This window comes from Alligator sinensis, unplaced genomic scaffold, assembly GCF_000455745.1.
Source record: "Alligator sinensis unplaced genomic scaffold, ASM45574v1 scaffold752_1, whole genome shotgun sequence".
NCBI classification, from domain to species: Eukaryota; Metazoa; Chordata; order Crocodylia; family Alligatoridae; genus Alligator; species Alligator sinensis.
This window is the reverse complement of record NW_005842000.1, coordinates 617,774-629,490: the sequence shown is the minus strand read 5'-3', so window position 1 is coordinate 629,490 and position 11,717 is coordinate 617,774.

The following is an 11,717-nucleotide window of genomic DNA, read 5'->3' as shown; positions in this document are numbered from 1 at the left end:
CAAAGGAAAAACTGAAGTTAGGGCGCCTGTCTAGAAAGTAGGAGGGGAGATCTTCAATTCGTCCTCAGGCAGCAGAGGAATTCAGACCTGGGTCTCCCACGTCACAGGCGGGTGCTTTGCGCCAGGAAGCGGAAGTGGCAATTGCTCCGCTGCATTTTGTGAGGTCCTGTTTGGGAGAATGAGGCAGTGTCTCTTGGGACAGTAACTTCTGGCCACCGACTCTCCTGGCTGGGTTTACACATAAGCTAGGCAATAAGCTGCTCAGCCCTGTTGAGACTGGGACAGTTTTGGGCATGTGCCGTGGCTCAGCTCTCACCAGCTGGAGAATTGGAAAGCCAAAAGATAGGGCGCTAGCCAAGCATGGATTTCCAGGATTGCAATTTTAGATTTATTCCCCTAAATTCTGCAAGAATCCCACTGCAGCTCCTTTATTACATCCTTCCCAAAGTGACTTGTCTGAAGTCCCACCAGAAGCATGGATTCAAACCCACATATCCTGATTCCCAATCCCGACCCTTAGCCCTTCTGTGTAAAACCAACAGCCGGAAAAGCCACTCTTTAAATCAGGATTTGAAACATATCCACTACCTCCAGCTCTGATCCTAAAGACCTTGGCAACACTTGGCTGGCATTGGAAGCACGGTTTGAATACGGAGACTAGGATCCGTCCCTCTGCACCTTCCAAGTCACATCTTCTAATTTAGTAGGAAAATGCCTGCTACCTGCTCGTAGCAGAGCAAAGTCAAAATAGCCATCTCGTGCTTCATCGACAAAACTGCCAGGTGCATTCTCATTCCCGAATCATTATTCTAGGTGTTTGTCAGGGAAGATGTACAAAGCAGACAGGATGCATTTTGAATCCCATCTCCTGGGCTGAGCTGCAGTGCTGACAGTTAGAAAAATCTTGTTTGGGCTCATACACTGAAAACATTTAATATAGAAGTCATTGATGGACAATAAATATGGAAAACTGAGATGTCATATTTTTTTTTTTTATAACAGAGTTGCTATTCTGGCCATAAATATCCTTTAAACATATTGGTATTTCAGTGTAGCTGAAGCGTATTAAAATCCAGAGTTGTTCATTGAACATCTACTCTTTTTAAGTTAGTGAATCTTCTGGGACTTAATTTTCAAACCAGTTAGGTATGCCGTGGCTCTCACAAAATGTGTGCAGGAGTGCACATTTAAATGCGAATGTGCATGTAACCTAAGAGAACACACAAAGAGGAAATGATGGTCATTTATGCTTGCAATTACTCAGTGTGCACACACAGTCACAGCAATTACATGCCCTGCTTAGTTAGAAATCAGACCCAGAGTGCCATTTACATAATATCTGATCTTTCTGGTGAACCCCAAATATATTAATCTTTATTAAAATGGGATGAAATGCATGGAAGGGGAATAGATCCTGGTGGCAGATATTCTGACAGCTAGGGAAGGACATTTATAAAGTGAACATCAGTAAACATTAGGGGTGACATATGGATATCAGCAGAAAGTAAATGGCAAACCAAGCTGGGATGAAGAATTGCACTTTAAATTGTGGGAACTGCATTTTTCTGGGGCTGATCTTATATATTTTTAAAAAACCAGAAATTTACTGGTATGCCTATGCCTTCCTTATGGTAAAATGCCAGAATTTGACTGAGATTTACTTAAAGTGACAGCACCCCCCATTTGGTCCAAAAAAGATGATTACTAAATGTCATGTCTATCCGTTCTTATACAGACCATGTATTTGACATGCTCATGTCTAAGCTTCCTGGTAGTTTGCAACATGTTTCCTGTTGCTCAAAGGCAATCTGAAATCTTTGTGGTGAAAATGCGAGTCAATCGAAGGCAGTTCATTAAAGCACATAAATAAAGAAAGAAAGAAAGAAACACGGGGTTCATTCTTCTCCATCCAAAAGGTCTCAGGCCAAAGGGCGAACACAAAGACCGTACAAGAGCAGACTACCAGTGTGTGTTTCTGGTCAGGCTGCGGAGATTGCAGTTGGCTGAACACATCTCGTCTGAAACAGAACCACTTTACAAAGGAAACACCTATACATCCGCTTACAAAACCCCAGAATCATTTTGTCTTGTTTGGAAAATGACTGCATTGGCTCAAAAGTTTTTTAAAAACTCCCTCGAGAACCTGCAATCTACCACTGCATTGTGTCATCAGGCTCTTTTCTTCCCTGCTTTGTCGCTCTTTGCTCCCTGTATAGTTTCAGAAACAGCATAGGTGTGATTTGCCTGGCAATTACCTGGATAGTCGGAGACACTGGGGAGTTCCTTGAAAGCCTCCGATTTGTCTAACCGTGCAAGGCAGGAAGTGACTTCAAGAAGGCTGAGAGGATGTGACCAAATGAAAAGCATGATAGAAAGCTCTTTGCACAAGTTGCAATGCCTTTAAAAAGCATCTCGTGTTTTGAGCATCTTTGAAGATTTACCACCGTTTTATCAGTTGCCATTAATCTGCAATCCAAAATCTCCTTCTTTAGGATGGGAGATGAGTTCATGGACATCTGGAAGTGCGTCACCCCCATAACTGCATACAACCTAGGCTGGAGGGTCACCATATCCACCAGAATAGAGTTTGAGTTATATAAATTGCCACAAACCATAGCTTTGCTTTGCAGGTCTAACTTTTGAACAGGGCCATGGATATGTGTCAGTGTATATACAGTCTCTGACTTTTTTACCTTTTTTAGAAAAATACCTTTCATTCCTGTTGAGTCTATGGCAATTTGTAATGCTGTTGAGGGCCTTAGTTTTTGATCTGGGAGTTTACACAGGCCTTTTGATTAAAAATGAGGCTAGGAGAATATACATCAAAATGGCCATTTGAGTATCCAGATAGATTGGACCTATCTGTGTAGAAATCCACATTTAAAAATCACGGTGTAATAATATTCTTGGTCAGAAAAGGCAGCGATTTTGTTGAATCAGTGAACGGTTTTCCCTGTCAGCCACAGTGCACTGAGTGTTAACTTAATAATAACACTACATACAACATTTTCTGACTGAAGGTCTCACGATGCATCACCATCATTAATGATTTAAGTCTCAAAATACAGGTGATATGAGTATCCTGAGAGTTGTCAGTAAAACCCCGATTTCCTACTCACAACCCTAACCTGAAAACCACATATTCCCCCCTACACCACCCTCCCTGTATTAGGAAAAGTATCTCCTACTTGCCAGTGCTAAGGAAATGGTGACTTTATAAAATGAGTACGCTTACATTGCTCTCTCCTATTTTTTTATATACCCAATTTCCATTACACGAATCATAACTCCCACTAAAATCACAGTTAAAATGAAAGAGAATCTGCACGAACAACAAAAAATAACCGTAAAAGTGTGCCATCTAATAAGAAAGGATTTTTTTTTTATCATATGTGGAAGATTAAAGCCACTCTAAATGAAAGTAGAGTATGTAACTGGAAACACGCTTTCTAAAAAGGTGGCACATGTCAGCAAGCATTACAACAGCGTCTTTAGGTGAGCCTTTGATATAGACTGTTAACTAGTTCAGTGAGGTAGATGCAACCAGGAGAGAGTTTCACATCCTTGATTTGTTTTCCAGCTACCATGTATCTGAATAGAACAGAATCATAAATTACCTGTGATTTTTACATCTTTAAAAGGACACACAAAAGCTCATGGGATCACTGCACACCCCGGGAAGAAAAAGAAAAAAAAAAAAACCTAGAGAAACTATGAAAGATTCATTTTAATAGAATACAGGTTTAGCTACTTCATATTTAATAAGATTTAATATTTCATTTACTGCTGGGGACTCACCTTTTTCAGCAGAATGTAAGATTCAAGGCACTATAGTACATTAAGGTTTTATGTCTGACTATAACAACGTTGTAAAAGTTGGCATTGGAGCTGTTTAGCATGATGCAAGGACTGAAAGCAAAGTTTTTCTGTTTTCCAGCGCTCAAGCCAGAAAGGAAAAGATGACCAAAAATGCTCAAAGAACTGGTTTTTGGAAAGCGAAGATGAGAGACGTGTACTTTTTTATTGAAGCTGGTTGTAAAGCTGGCTCCTTCGGCTAAGTCGTTTGCAAAGGGCAGGACCGGACGGCAAAGGGGATGTCTTAGGGAAAGGGCACAAAACACCTTGAACTCCAGGGAGAAGGGTATGTTATCACACTGTTGGGTGGGGAAAAAAAATGTCTAGCTTGTATATTATTCCTCATAATCCTGACACTGTCCAGAGTAGTAGCGTGACAGGGCTTCTGTTAGCAAATGTGACTACCATCCTGCTCAGCACGTGCTGCGGGGTGAGGACCTGCCCAGCACAGGAGGTCCTGGGGGAGATCCAGGATAGGGTGCAGCTTTCTCCCCAAGTTATCTGCTACATGGAAACACTGTTCAGCTTGCACCTTTACACAGCTCCGCTAACACCCAGTAGCAGGTCTGCTCCATGGGCCACAGTTTTAGCAACCACGAGCGTTAAAAGTCATGAGGACTAGCTGTTCTTTTCGATGATAAGGGTTTGGAGCCGGAAGTGTTATTTATCTGTTGCCTTTTCAGGCTTTCTTGCTCACATTTTCAAGATCTTCCCTGTAATCATGAGGGCTACTGCCTTCCTGGCATTTTAATGAAGGCTGATAGTCTCACACAATAGCATGATTGCAGCAGCTGAGATCTTAGGAGAGATCTCATGAGTTTTTTTTTTTCTTCCAGTAACACCATGAATGCTGGCAACTCTTCTCTGCCTTCTGCAGATAGAAATTAAAGACTATTCAGGCTAGGGGGAACCTCAGGATGTTGCTTAGACCCATCCCCTGCTCAGGATAGGATCATTCCTGATGAAACCATTTCACCCAAGTGTTGTCTAACCTACTGTTAAAATCTTCCAAGGATGGAGACTCCACAGCCTCTCTAGATCACCTACCCCAATGCTTAACCACCACCCGTGTAGTTAAAAAACTTTTTCTACCCAACCTAAATTTCCTTTGTGGCAATTGAGGACCATTATTTCTCATCCTGTCCATAGCAGGCACAGAATAATCAATCACTGTCCCCTTTATAACAACCATTTTTGCACTGGAAGACCGTCTTCAAATCCTCCCTCAGTCTGCTCTTCTCTAGACTAAATCATCTCCGTTTTTTCTGACCTCTCCTCGTCCATCATAGTTTCTAGCTCTTGAATCTCTTGCTCTCCACTGGATTCTTTCCAGTTTGTCCACAGGAAGATCCCTGAATTAAATCCAGGTTTCCTAAATTCCTAGCACCTGTCTATTGAGGCATCCCTCCTCCCAATCGCTATTCATGACTAGGGTAATCTCTTCATGAGTGTGTGTGTTTTTGGCAGAGGATTGAAATTATGGCCAAGGGCTCATCTTTCTTTCCTTCCCAACTGAGAAGGAGCCAGGTTGCAGAGGCGAAGGCATGCTGCGCTTCCTCTCTTTGATCGTGGGTTTTGCAATGCAACCCTCGTTCCCTGAAAGCCCCAGGAGAAATTCCAGCTGACTCAGCCAGAACGCCTGCTGGGGGCTGCCTCTGCAGCACACCCCTTCAGCACAGGCCCTGGCTTTGGAAAACGCCGCCCATTTGAGTCGGTGGAGCGGCAAGCTGAGTCTCAGCTCTTGGGTTTTAGTTAAAGCATCAGAGATTGCAAGAAAGCTGCAGAGTGCTGCTAAACTAATCCATCATTTTAGATGCTCCCCTTTCAAGCACAGAAATATTGTAAGAGCCTTGTTGCTTTTGCAAAGGACTGCTGGATGCATCAGGGCAGTTGTGACTCAGGCGGGTTACGAGACCTGCTCTGAAAGCACATTTCCGTGCCTCGTTATGGTATAATCACAAACAGGCCCTTATAGCAGCACATCGCTCTGCTGTATCACGATATCTTCCCTATATGTCTAGAGACCCCAATTCTGGGAGTAACATCAGGGAACTTGTCTGTCTTTCTGTAGCTTTCAGTGGAAGCATTTCATAGGCAGGTATGTCCTTTTTCTCTATAAACAAGTGTGGAAACAGCCGCATGTTCAGTGATACCCATGTTCTGCCGGCACAAATGCATCTTTGCATTTAAAAGATGCACGTCTTCAAAAACACTCGACTTGACCTGTCAAATGACTCCATCAGGCCTGAAAGTGGTTTGTCTTTAATCATGCTGAAGGTGATCCCAAAGCCAGGCGAGTCTTTCCATTGTCATCTGTGAGCTTTGGATCACTGCCAGACTGCTCAGACTACATCACTGTATAGCACAAGCTATTCACAGAGGACCCCGGTGGTTCTTCGATGCTGAGAACCATGTACCTTATGCCAAGCCTGGGGGGGGAAAGTCTCCTGTAAAACAACAACATGTGTGAAAGCTCTTCATCCTTTCAAAGGTTGAACTTGCGTTCCCTTTTGGACAGTTCATCCCTATGACTAGTTCAAGCTTCATCTGGGTTTAGTCTCCTGAAGTGATCAGCCTCAGATGGTCCAGAAAGACACTTAAAGGGTCAAACTTGGAGCCCTTTTCTGGTTCCGATTCAAATTAAACTCTTTTGGCTTCTCTTAACTCAGTCCAATTCCCATTGCAGCTATGTAATTATAGTCATGATTTTATCGAGTTGAGTCTTGAACCCAGTTAGGGGTTTTGCTTCTTTTGCACCTGGCTGTTCTAGAACCTATATGGATTAAATATATATATTTTAGGAGGTTTGACACCAAACCTTCAGTGTCCAGAATTTTTACAGCTTGAGCTACAGGAATAACTCTGTCCTGGGATGCTGTCCTGTAATGGACCCAGCACTAGACAGGGATGTAACATGTACCCTGATAGAGGTTTATACAAGAGCTCCATGATTTGGCTCCCATCTTGTATCTGATTAACAGAAGTGTGCTATGAAACCTGCTCTTGGTAGCGGCCTCAAAATAATGGTATTTGATGAATATAAAAAATGTTGCCATCCAGGGCTTTCAGGAAAAAAGGGGTATTTTGCCAAGAGAATGAGTCCTTTCTGTCTAGCAAGTTCAGTTTCAGATATCACTGAGGAACGCTGTCATTATGATACGGGTTTCCCTCGCCAACCGCTGGCGAGGGAAAGTTCCCGGGGTTGGCAAAACCGTGGTTGGCAAGACAAAAGACTTATGGGCAAAATGGCGGGTGGTGGGCTGATGCATGGCCATGGAAAACCATGGTTACTCAAAACTGTATACCGTGGTAGCCAAAATGGTACAGAATATTAAATATGGATACTCAAAACCGTGGTTGGTGTGGGAAACCTGTAATTACCCACAAAAACTGAATCGATATTTGATATCAAAGGACAGAAGTTTAGGTGCAGTTTCATATGACCAAACCAGTAGTAGATCAGCTGACATCTTAATCCTATATACGCGTTCAGCAACAGCAAATTGTTTCACCCCACTTCCCAAATCAGGTTAGCATGGGTGTACACACAGAGATGTAAGAAATACAGTAGTCCTTCCATAAGATCCCTTTTCAGAACTTGGAATACACTTTTCTTTTAAGCAAGAATGGTATTTTCAATTCTTCTTAAATAATTGAAGATACTAGAGATACAATCAAGAGTCAAACTCTTCAAGATGAAAATGTCTAGATGATGAATAAGTTAATGGAACTAAAATCCCAGTTGTGGCTGATTAGGGGGCCTGGAGAGTTTATCAGAGATGGGAATGTACAAGCCCAGTCACAGCCTGACCTTGTAACGAATGAGAGCTGAAAAGCAATTAATTGAGAAATTATCAGGGAAAAGAGAAGTTGTATGGTTGGTTAGGTAAAGCAATATGTCAATGGGCCAGGGATTGATTTGGCTGGAATACCTCAAGGTCTCTGTTCTGATGATTCAGGACTAGAAAGAACTGGCCTGAGCCAAGCAATAAAAATAAAACAGGGTCAGCAGAGAGAGTCATCAGTCAACATGGCGGCGTGCTATTCATGTATTATTTAGGGGATAGTTAAGGGAAGTTCTCACACCAACAGCAGCTCTCCAAGTTTTTAAGTTCTACTTTTGTGCGTTAAAAACTGAAGACAGAGCGGATCGTCCGTTGTGCAAACTATCATCCTCATTTAAAGCACTGAATTAATGGGCAGTTTAAAGATGCAGCTTTAGGGTAATTTATGTGCAACGGCCCCCCAATTGCATACACAACCTGAGTGATTGTAGGTCTCATCAGCACAAGGGGCTGCCCCAAAGCACTGCAAAGAATCGCATTGATTTCAATAATCTTTGGATCCTGCCCTAAATGAACATCTAGGCTGTCTCAAAAGATGGCCCTGTATCTTTTAAAGAGCTGATTTTTACAGTACTGACCTCCCCAGCTGATATTTTGACTCCGGCAGCAACCGGGAAAATCCAGACATGTGATTGATTTTTTTTATATCCTTATTTCACTCTGCTCTGTTTGTGCACGGTACTGCCTTTAATCATTGGTAAATCATTATCATTAAGTAGGAAAGATCATTATGATGCCTGATATCAGAAGCCAAAGCCTCTTGCACATCTGATGACAGCCTTCAATGGAAAATATTCTTAGGGACAGATCTGCAATCATTGCTGTGACACAAAGGAAATGAAGAGATACCTCCTTCTTCTCCTTCTTGTGTCTGAAAGAATAGGGCATGGAAGGAGTGCAGAGCCTTTGGTCCACCCATGAAACCTCAGCACCTAGAAACCATCTCCTCCTGTAGGACAAGAGATGTACCATGGGTGCCTTCGCCCCCTATCCGTCCCTGCCTTCTAGGTTGTGACAGCAGCCAAGCTACTTGGCGATACACAAAACCCTCAATACCACTGGGATTAAGATAGGGACAATCGAACATAAATTTAACCTCTTCACAGACAACACCCTTCTCCATATAACTGAAGAGGCTAAAATTGCTGAGGACAAAGCCATTTTACAATCAACAGACAGAGTAAACGGAGCAGGCTTTCATTCCTTAAGATTATATTAATGGGAAAATTAGAACCAGCAAAAAATATTAGTTTTGCCTTCTGATTTCTAGGTGAAACATCCTCCAGAGAATCATACAAATATATGGCCGCCCCAAATTTTAAAATCTTGCTCTGAAATAATAGAGCATGCAGTTATTGCCCACAGCAGCTTCCACTATGACTTGTACTGTCCTCATTTATAACAGAGGGCAGTAGCATCATTTTGGGGGATTGGTATCAAAGGATTTGTATTCCATCCTTACCTGTGCCACTGACTTGTTCTGTAACCCTGGGCATGTTATCTCACCCACCTGTTCCTCTGTTCCCTCTTTTGCCCGTTGCCGGGACGTTTTCTTTGGTTCAAGACCTCTCACTGTGTGTTTGTGCAGTGTCCAGCACAATGGTACTTCAGTCTCTGAAAGGGCCTCTCAGTGCTACTGTAATGCAAACAACCCAAATAATTAGCAAGTAAAAACCATGCTTAAGGACGTGGAAGGTTGTGCCAGGATCCTCTCAATGAATGAAACTAAGAAATGGAGATGAGAGACATGTCTTTTGCCTCTGGAAGCCCTCTCTATAATGAACTCCATGAGGCTTTGTCTCCCGTGGTCCATAAGGCTTTGACTTCCATCTCCAACAGATGCTAAGAAGTAATACTTATCCCGGCTCTGTCTAACTTTCGCTCTAATGCAAAACCTCACCTGAGACTGCCTGTGCTTTTGTCTTGACATCTGACTGTCTTGCGTTCCATGCATTTGGGAGGCTGTTCTGCCTTTCTAGCGCAGACATTACAGGTTTTGTTTTAAAATGCAAATTTTAACTGTAAAATGGGGTCAATGACTGTTTCCCTCCTTTGTTGGGTGCTTTGGGTACTAAAGATGATGCACAGTGCGTGAAGTTAATGCAATGCAATAAACTCTGTAGCAGTTCGAGTGCTCCTGGGTGCAGCGTCTACATGTATACCCAAGACCGCAGCAATTCCCGGACCCCTGAGCTAGCAGGGCACATGGGGGGTCAGCCCTGGGTTCCAGGTGGTGGCATCGGATGGCAAAGGGGCTGGCACAAGGGTGCTACAGTGCGGGGCTAGCTGGCAGGCAGCCCCTGCACTGTGTCATACTCATGTCCCAACCAGCCCCAGTCACCATCTACAACTGCGTTGCAGCAGGATAAATGACTCTACTGTAGGATAGTACTTGTCCTAGACAGTACTATTGTACGGCAGAGTTAATTAAATCACTGCTCCCTCATATGAGTGCACGTGTAGACAGTGATGCTTTGCTGCAGAGCTAATTAGTCAACTCTGCACTAAAGCTCATGTGTAGCTGCATCCCGCATGTAAGAAATCAGCCGTGGTGTTTCCATTTGGGTCTATAGAGTTCACATTCACTGGCTCCAGGTTTTTTGGGGAGCACAATCCATTGCACCATCAGCTTAATGAGCCACGTGACAAAGATCCTATTAAAGAGCTATGATGAGAGCTAGAAGTAGAATAAGATCAGAGATTTCAAAAGTTCAGTGTGGTTTTGTTGAAGATCAAGGTACAAGAAACGCTATCTTCATGGTAAAAATGCTTTTGGAGAAGGCAATAGAAATGTGGAAAGACCTTTTCTTGTGTTTTATTGATTATACCAAAGCTTTTGATAGAGTCAAGCATGAGGAGTTAATGAAAATGCTGGAAGAAGTGGATATTGATGGTAAAGACTTGAGAATTTTAAGAAACCTCTATTGGGACCAAACTGCAGCTGTGAAGATAGAAAATGAACTAAGTGATTTCATCCAAATCAAGAGAGACGTGAGGCAAGGCTGTCTCTTTTCACCTGACTTGTTCAACTTGTACAGTGAGAAAATACTGAGATTGAGGATTTGCCAGGGCTGATCACTGGCGGCCAGAATTTGAACAACTTGCATTATGCTGATGACACAGTCTTAACAGCTGATTCAGAGGAGAAGCTGCAAGAAATTTGAGATAAAACTGTTAATGAAAGCAAGAAGAAGGGCTGCAGAAAAACAGAAAGCATGGTAATTACAAAGAAGAAGATCCTTCCTGTATGCAACATCAAAGACGATAAGGAACAGATAAGGCAGGTCAGTAAATTTAACTACTCGGGAAGCTGGATGACATCAGATGGCAAATGTGCTCATGACATAAAACAGAGAATAGGGATGGCAAAAGATGCATTTCTGAAAATGAAAAAGGCAAATAGTAAAATTTCTATGGGGACGAAGCTAAGAGCTTTGGATTGCTGTGTTATACCAGTCCTCGTGTATGCATCAATGCAGGACAATGTCACCAAGTATGGAAGAGAGAATTGAAGCAACTGAGAGGTGGTTCTTAAGGCGCATCCTGAAGGTATAGTGGACAAGGACAACCTCAAATGCAGATATTTCATCAAGAGCAGGCTGCAGGAGGAAGCTGCTGATTAACATCAGAAAGAGATGGAGTTTCTCGGACATGTTATGAGCAAAGAGGAAATTAAAGCCTGGTCGTAACCGGAAAGAATGAAGGAAGGAGAGATCGTGGAAGACAGGTTAACTCATGTCAAGAGTCTATCTAAATGGATGAATGTATCGACACTGGACATTGTGCATGCCGCAGAGAGAAGAGATCTCTGGAAGATCATGGTCACCAACGTCCTGGTTGGATATGTGACCTAGAGAGAGAGAGGTTTCCACTAGGACAATAGCAAAACAAAATGTCCCAAAAGTACAGTTTTGAAGAGAGAGCACCGTGTGCATATATGCTGTGATGGTCTGTGCTGACGGATGCACAGAAGTGTTGCCTTTTTTTTCTCCAGCCTGTAGAGAAAACTTGCATGTA